The 9,009-nt window shown below is 41.6% G+C and overlaps 1 long non-coding RNA gene across 1 annotated transcript; it reads right to left on the bottom strand.

The window, feature by feature from the left end:
• Positions 1-4,585: 4,585 nt before the first annotated feature.
• LOC123587865 lies at positions 4,586-6,989 on the bottom strand. Its single transcript, XR_006707570.1, has 2 exons — positions 6,402-6,989; positions 4,586-5,311 (listed from the first exon to the last, which is right to left on the bottom strand). It is a non-coding gene; the product is annotated as an uncharacterized LOC123587865 (long non-coding RNA).
• Between the last annotated feature and the right edge of the window lie 2,020 nt (positions 6,990-9,009).

The raw sequence follows: 9,009 nt of genomic DNA, 5'->3' as shown, positions 1-9,009 counted from the left end.
AGAGGCATATTTCACACACAATATAAGATTCCGTTGGTATTTTCCATGACTCAAGATATAATCATTTCCCAAGATATTTGAAGGACCACGAGGCTCAGAATAAAACCAACTACACAGGCCTGAGATGATAATTAAATGATATAACACACTTGAAAACTTAAAGTACAACATCTCCAAGCAGGAATGAAACGTATGATATCATTCTATGAGGACTACCATTACCTGCTCTGCCAGATTAGGCCACTAGAAAATTGTTGTCTTTATCACCATTATTGTTCCTGTCATTTGGTAGAGCTCAGTTAGGGAACTAGTGTGACCCTAAGCGAGGTCTTTTATGTTTTTCCCTGCGTTCTATTCTCATTTCATCAAATGAAGTCTGTTTCACCTGCAGAGGCTTTTCTGTATGCTAATCTGTTATATCTGCTTTATGGAAACTGTGACACCAATTCTAGATAATTATTAGTTCCTCTGTCTCCAGTGGCCCAAAGTTCTCACTTCATGTTCGAAGACTTCGACACATGATTTTCCAGGTGAATCTGCCATCTTCCAACACAGAGTCTCCGTGAAAATTACCAGCTGTAATGGTTACCTGGATGGCTTCCTTCTATAATCCCTATGCATACTTTCTCTCTGTCTTCTCACCCAGGGAACTTTGGGAGAGGTTTGCAGGCTCTAGGCTTGGGCAAGAAGTGAGCAGTTTTCAGATTCAGGCCAACCTGACTGTGCACACCAGTCACTCCCCAATTTTCCTCAGCAGCAACCTCTTTGCACTTTAAGGTTTAACCTTCTACATACAATTTGTGGATTCAATAGCTATTTGTAAATGGTAAATGATTATGATCAATTCAGCACCTACCAAATCCCAAACATTCCTTACACATTAGTTATTTTTCTTTCAAACCCACCATGTTTCCACTCATCATTCCCGTATCGCAGACAGGGAAACTGAGCTCAGAAACATTCAAGCTTTTACCCAATACCCCATGAGAACGAACAATGAAACTGATTTGAAACCAGAGTTCTCTGATTCCAAAGTCTGTTTTTTCCACACTGATAGGCTGCTATCAAAAAGCTATGTCTTAATACCAATTGGGTGGCCGGCAATTTACTTCTACGTTTGATAAATTATTTTCAATAGAATTGTCGTCACATGTGATGATTTTTCCCCAGTGCACCATCTCATACAAATCAGGATTTACCATGGACTCAAGTGAGTATGTTCCAAAGAAACCCTCCATTGGCCAAAAAGTACAAGGCAGGGATTGGAAGACCTTTTTGGTTCGGAGCCTGTTTTAGTTTGGGCTAGGCTCCAGGACACCATGAATAGAAGACAAGCACATGAGGTAAAGAGTAGCTAGTATATAGTTCACTTCCATATCAGAGTCTGCAAAAGTAGTTCTCACGTGTTAGCTCCTTGACAACACAATCACATGGAAGCTGGTTACAGTGCAGAGTCCTGGGCTCCGCTCTTGGGTGATTCTGTTGCAGGTGGCACATTAATAACGTTTGGAGAATCACCGTGCAAGATCTTAAAACCCAATCTAGGCCGCAGAAAGAATCAGAAGAGGTTGAAAGGGAAATTGATTCTCCTCTTGGGCACATCTTAGATTGGAATCATTTGTTGGAGAGGAAGATTCTGTACAAAAATCTGACCTACAGTGTTTATCGGAAGAGTTTTGAGAAAGAAATACATACATAGGTATACACGTAACTATATTCTTGGAAAAGACTGAATTCAATATTTTCAACTGAATTCAACTTACAATCTTGTAAATTGAGTTGTCACTATGGAAAAGGTCAAAGACTAAAAGAAGCCTACTGTGGATGATAAAATAACAACTTTTGATAAAGCAAATAGCTGATTGGTCTACTTTGAGCCCTTGATATTTATGTTAATTGGATGGTCTCAAAGTAGGACACATCTGATATCTGATTTGTCTAAATACTTGGAAAGGCCAGTTGTCTAGTTATCAAAACCCTATCCTTATTTGCCAGACACGTGCAGGTAGGCTTTTGGGAAGTCACTCACAGTGGTGTGTAAAGACCAAACAAACAAAAAAATTGTTAGTAAGTGCGTTTTCCAGAGGGTCTATGTTTAGCTTTCTTTTGTAACAGATAAAAGCAATAAAAGTGTTTGGGGCCAACGTTGCCGTATAGTTTGAAATTCCTTGCCCACTGAAATCCTGGCCAAAAGGCTTTCTTTAGGTTTGTATTAAATGGCCCCATTTGGTTGACCGTCTTAATCAACTTACCTGATTATTTACCAAGTCACTATTTCATTTTGCACAGACACCAGATGAGAGCTCACACGAACAATTTCTTAGACCTGGGCTCCTTCTTTCTTTTTCCTAAACACTAAGACTCCCTTCCACCTTACCTCTAGCAGTGCTCCTGCCCAAGACCTCAGGTTCACAGTGCTTTGTGGCTTTTGTTATTTGGTTTGTCTATTAAAAAAAAAAAAAAAAATTAGTAACGTCAGATTTTTATTTGCTACTGGAGGGAGAGATGATTTGGGGGAGAGTTGATGGGGTGACTGAACAAAACCAGTTGAACAGTTAATGCTTTAACCTTGCGTATAATTTATACAATAAACAAAGTCACATGCTCCCCCTAATAATTTAGATGTAAGCAAATGTTGATTTATTCAGGAAGGCTACTGCCGGAAGCAAAGCCTGCAGCACTAAAATTTGAATTAAACTAGGACAGAAGCAGGCTAGTCTATAATAACATTTGTATAATTTTATTTTTGCCCTTGGCTCAGTTCATTTCCTCGTACAGTAGATGCATGAAATTGGTTCTTCAGCCACCTTTAGCTGATGTTCATTGATATCCAGGCAGGCAGAGAAGCAAGAGAATGCACCTTTCTGAGCTTTGTGCTTTCGATTAGAAGGCCTCAAATTCCTAGGTCATTTCTGACAATGATTATCTTTCTCTGAATTGTGTTTTGGCAAATATCTCAGAAGAGCTTCATTTAACCTCCAGATACGGTTTTCCCCTCTTACTGTGAGGGGCTCTTAAAACTGAGACTGTTAAGTAGATGCAAATGTTGTGCTGTTTTTATTCCTTTATTCAGGCCCCGGGGCGCGAATCTGAGTTCTCTTACTCTGCTTTCAGCAGTGAAATAAGGGCCTTAGGAAATTCTTTACCTGATGGCGGAAAATAATCATTAACTTGAAACAGTGTGGTACCCAACCCCCCTTTACTATTAACCTTTGACTTAAATAAAAATTAGGGACTAACCATCTTCCAACTTACCCCTTGTGTTAGGGACTGAAGCTCCTGTAGTGGGAACGGGTTTAAGGCGGGAAGTAATTTTTGAGAGCTTCCAAAAATTAGAAGTTTTCCCTCCCAACAGAGCAAAACTTGGTTTTTCCGTCATTCTCTGTGACCCCACACTCACCAGCATGGCACAGTCCACAAAAGAAAGCGTTCTCAAAACCCACCACTTTAAATGTCTCACAATTTTAATTCACACTTGCATTTCAGGCAAAGTAACAGCTCTTGGGTGGGGGGTGGGGGGGGGGTCAAAAGTTCCCAAACAAAGAATTTCTTCCCTTAGGTCAGGAAATCAACTATGCTAAAAAAAAAAAAAAAAAAAAAAAAAAAAATCTCCCTAGCCTTTTGTTTAGAGGGAGTTAAGAAAAAAAGAATCCTGAAAATTAGAAATGAAAGAATTGGTATTTGCACTTCATGTGAAATATGCATTTATCTCTCACTTCTTCCAGCTGAGAAGGTAAATAGGAGGCCTAGCGTTTCGCAGGCAAATATTGTTCTGTCCTATTCTTGGTAACAAAATCTGCTCCCAGGCCTTCTCCATCCCTGTCTGATTGTGCCCTGGGGCTGTTGCAGGCAGCCAAAGAAGCCTTTCAGAAAATCCAGGCCATGTTTTGACTTCATTACAAATTCCAAATGGAACAAGTTTTCGCCTGGCTTAGGCTTGGTTATGAAAGTTTCCCACAGCTCTCGAAAATATACAGAATAATAAATGGCCGGGCAGAGAAATAGAAGGCAATAGTAATTCCATCAAAGGTTTCTAGTCACATCATAAACCACAATTGCAGAGCCTGAGGACCTTATGTCACTAGGACCCAGAGATAAAATGTTTTGCCTTGGGCCCCGAGGTCACGCGTTGGGGCTGGAGCTTTGAGGTTCTGTCCTTTGTTCGCAGGCTGGCGGGGAGGAGGACACTAGGAAGAGAAAGAAGGCCTCTCTCCCCTACCCTGTGGCCCCTTGGCCTTCCCTGGGGACACACCACGAGGCTCAGCGAGCATTGTGAAACCTTCTCACCCCAAGGGGTGGCTGTGAAGCCTTAAAAGTGTTCGGGCATTTCCAGCATAAAAGCAAAAATTGATGAGTTTCAGTGGGATAAGCTCTGAGGCGCAAAGGAAAAACCCCTAGGGCGGTGGATGTGAGGAGGATACTTTTTATTGTCCTGCTGCGGATTTCTTCCTTCGGTTTTCTTTTCTTTTCCTTTTGCTAGTCTCTATTAAGTCAAGATGTTATACAAACGCACCAGTTAAATGCTACGCGCAAACTCTTAAGGGAACCCTTTCTTCCCCAGTTTACAGATGAGACTCCCGTTTGGCCATATTCCTGTTTCCACCCTTCAACCTCCCAGGTTCTCCCTTCTCTCACCCCACCCTTTCCTGGGGTGCAAACATAATGCAAAGCTTTAGTGACAAATTCAAGAAAGCCATACCTATGAGAACTCTAGATATTGACCCTACCAGCTTACACAGCATGCCTTTCTTTTCCACACACTTTTATTTTGGAAAACATGTATAAATTACTTAAAATAACTCCAACAGTGGGGATTTACATTAACTTTTTTCTAAAAAAAAAAAAAAAAAAAAAAAAAAAGTCTATTAACATATATGTCCCACCCTAGAAGTAGATTTCATTCACTCCTTATTTTTTAAAAGCCAATAACTGTAGCCTGACAATTCCTAATCCATCACGCTGACATCAAATTGGTGGGCTGTGGCTTTATGACATCAAAGCCATTGATTATGGCTTTTTCATATGTGGATGACAATGCCGTCATTGCCATTATCCATACATTACGCACCAGCCTCTTGAAGCGATGACAGAGAGATGCCATGGTTAGTGATTAAGGACTGGACACAAAATTTTCCCAAAAGCCATTTCTGAAAAGTCTTCGAACACGACCAAAATTTTAATAATGAGCTTGGGCTGAGAAGCACACTCTTGTGTCTCTATCTGGGCTCCCCACATTTGGTGAAACTTGTAACCTCATCTTCCAGATGCTTTCCTTTGGTAGGACACAGTCAACAGGAGCATTAGACAGAATCTGTAAGAAAAACATTAATGCCCTTTTTCCATTTATACACCAGCTGGTATAGAACATATATCGTAAATATAAACAAAGAAGGTTGAGTAAATATTTCTAATTTGACTGGACTGGAATTATAATATGAAGAGAAACTGTTTTAATGGAACAGCTACCATTTGCAGGGGCCCGTCCACAGGCATGTGTGCCCGGGTGCACGTGCCTATATTAAAGCAGCCAGGAACAAGGTGGAAAGAAGTTCATTGTCTGTCTCAAGGAAATAAAGACCTCAGACTTTTAACATGAAAATATACCATTGGCATCAGATACTAATCACAAGGTAATTATTTTTAAAGAGGTTCCTGAATGAGACACACGCGTGCACCCAGGACACCCTTAGGCTAATAAACACACCCAGAGACTAATTCTGCCCTTGGTTGTATGTGAGTTAGTTGTCCTTGGAGTGAATAAAAGCTGCTTTCCATGTTACTCTACCCTCCTGGAAAAAATAAAATAAAATAAAAAGCCACTTCAGAAGGCATGGATAAAAATGTATCTGATTAAAAACTGCTCCTCCAGGGCAATTTGGATGACAAGTTAAGGTGGGCAACATCAAACTAGGCCCCTTCCTGTAAAATGCATCAAATTCAAAGAAGAATTTTTTTTAAGTCACTAATCTTTCTAATGAAACTCAAGCTCCGTCAGCCAAACTAAACTGGCTCTTTCAGCAAGGAGAGTATTAACTTATGTGAAAGACGTTGTGTTTAACCGAGAGCACCCAAAATATCAACAAGGCGGTAAAATACTTTTCTTTGTGCAAGGAAGCAGTCTTTGTTGAGGAATTTCAAGCTAATAGAACACCCAGGAGAGTCCCTGTCAGTCCAGGTAGCGTGTGATTATGGCTCTATCCCCGGGACGTCCATGGCTGGACGTTTCGAGAGGACCACCCTGCTAGCATATCCCCCATCTTCTACTGGGATGAATTGAAACACCCAGCCATCTCCCCCAGATCTCCCCATTAAGAAACCTTCAACAGTATTATAAGATGTCAGATGCTGTGCCAGAAGTGGAGGCGATATTGTTTCAAGTATAAAGATGACTCCTGACCTACCTGGGCTACATTTTCGACTCTACATATGTCCGTGTCTTATACCAAGCATCTGAGGGATCCAGTGTTCCATACGTCTCTTTGCAGCTAGATTGTAGTGCACATCCTGCATTCATTCATCCGTTCATTGGTACGTCCGTTTGTTGGCAGATTCGTGCGTTCGGCCACTACTTTTTGAAGACTTAGGATGTGCCAGACACTGCTCCTAGGAGCTGGGGAATCAATGGTGAAGGGGACGGATAACTTCCTGCTCTCGAGGAGTTTATTTTCCGCCAGGCACAGGCAGCAAACCAGTGAAGGGAATCCTTTCAGACAATGATTAGTGAAATAAAAGTAAAGGAATGTGATGATTGAGAGCAAGCTAATGTGGAAGGGAAGGACTCGAAGGGGAGGTAAAGACACTGAGCGCCAACAACCTGAATGGATTCTGCCTGTTTCGTAGCCAAGGCGCTTACTCATATAATTGCATAGACTGCACACCCTCACAGCTAGTGTCTCAGAACACTCACACGCTTCCAAGCAGAGATCTTAAAACCCAGGTAGAGTGAGAACACTTACCTTTTACTTACCAGCAGGACAACCTGGGGCATTATTTCTCAGCTGAGGGCATATTTAATCATCAAGCATTCTGCAAATGTTTTCCGAATTATATAGTTAAAACCATTGACAGTGCCGACTTTCAAGACCACATACTCTTCCTTTAACAGAGAAGTGCCCAGATTCCCTGATAAATGTGTATCTCCAAGGATCCATCATTCATTTAAGTTTACAATTCTTTTCTTCAGTCCTTCTGGATGACCGGGTGCCTACAAAACACACTTGCTTTCTTTCATTAGATAACTAACTTTATTGCCACCCGAGCAATTTTATGCTTGAGAAAAAAAACCACAGCAATGCTGCTCTTCTGTTCAGGCGGCACCCTCACCACGCCAGCCACATTTAGAAATGATTGCTTTAGCTCGTGGCTTACAAGAAAAGACTTCATATCACATATTAATTTTTAAAATGTTTTCTTAAGCCCCTTTTAGCCTTTATGGCAAACCCGGAGGCCAGGTAAAAATGAATGATTGTAATATGGTTTTGTTTAAAGGCATAAAAGTTTACCATTGCCTTTTCCCCATGTCACAGCTGGCCACCTCCATTATGGTTACTTAGGCGTCTGATGGTTTGTCAGAAAGCTAACCATAACTTAGGTGGAAAACTGGACTCCATTAAAAAAACATTAAAGGCTGAGAGGGAGGCAAGTTGATGTGGCATTGCTCCCAGCTATAAGGAAGCAAGAGTGCATGCTGAAGCTTGGAAATAGAAAGTGATGTCCTCATAAAAACATGGCTCTGGGCTGGTGTGCCACTAGAAATTCTTCTGTCAGTTTAGAATATTTAGCTCTAAGGGATTTCGACTTTCAAATGTATCTTTGGATGCAAAATAGACTGCACCGCAGCAGATAGCATTGAAGAAGGAAAAGAAGCATTTGCTCCCAATTATGATCAGTTTACGTTAAACCGAAGATGTTTTTTTTTTCCAGATAGAATATTTGATCAGAAAGTGTGCAATGGAGTCAGATGAGCTACCTCGCTAACACCAAGCGATCTGCTGGTCTTCACAGCCAGCAAATGTTGCCGGTAACCGATACAGCTAAACAATATTAAAAGCTTCAGCACTACTGGTTATCAAGGGAAACTTTCAGCCTAATTGGAAAGCTCGAAGCTTCAGGCATCTGAAATTTTTGGTTTGGGGCTCTTCTATGGCATTCCAATGCAGTATTTCCAATCAATAACGTGATGCTATGCACAGCACCATCACGAGCCTTATTAACTCCCCCGAGTTTTGTATTTGACTTGTTAAACTGTAAGAAGAGTTGGAGAAACAAACAGAAAAGAAATAGCGTGGTCCCTAGCTGCCAAAATACGAAACAATCAAGTAAACAAACTCCAGTGCTCAAAGAAAATGGAAAGGGGCAACGTGGAAACTATGTACTGATGTACTTTCATGCACAAAACACAAGCGTCTTGGGTGACCTTCCTTGGCGTGATTTGTCTTTCCAGGTTTAGACAAAGGGGTCATCTCTACAGGCCGACTGAATTCTGTGTTAAGATTGAGTTGTGATGATGCAGATTCTCCCCCTAAAACCTGTAGACATGAGGCTTTTTATCCACAGCAGACTGTGGTAGTTTTCAGCCCCACCTCTCTACAGGTGGTGCTACGGATACAACAATGAAAACATCCCGGGGAGGTTCGGTGCGGTTAGCTCCTCTGCACGTCTGTCATCCTCACCTGGAATGCTTCACGATGTCCTTAACCAACCTCCCTGCACAGAATCAAACAGCAGTACCTTCAGACTCTGGCAATTCCAACGTTTACGGAATTGTACACTTCCAGGGAACTTCTGCAGATATCATCAGGCATTGTGTCACCAGAACTAGACCAGAACAAGGCCTTTACGAGGTGGTTTGAATTTTCCCTTTGCCCCAAAGGTCCACCAACCTGCCTTCATTAGAGGTTTGGAAGACACGCAAGAGACATTAGCAGTGGATGAGAGGCACAGAGCCGAAGAAGTTGGAGTACAACTCAAATCCAACACCTGCTCCTGTCTTTTGCTGTGAATCTTCGA

Source organism: Leopardus geoffroyi, chromosome D3 (assembly GCF_018350155.1).
Source record: "Leopardus geoffroyi isolate Oge1 chromosome D3, O.geoffroyi_Oge1_pat1.0, whole genome shotgun sequence".
NCBI lineage: Eukaryota > Metazoa > Chordata > Mammalia > Carnivora > Felidae > Leopardus > Leopardus geoffroyi.
The sequence above is the reverse complement of the archived record's forward strand: the minus strand, read 5'-3'. Positions and strand labels throughout refer to the sequence as shown.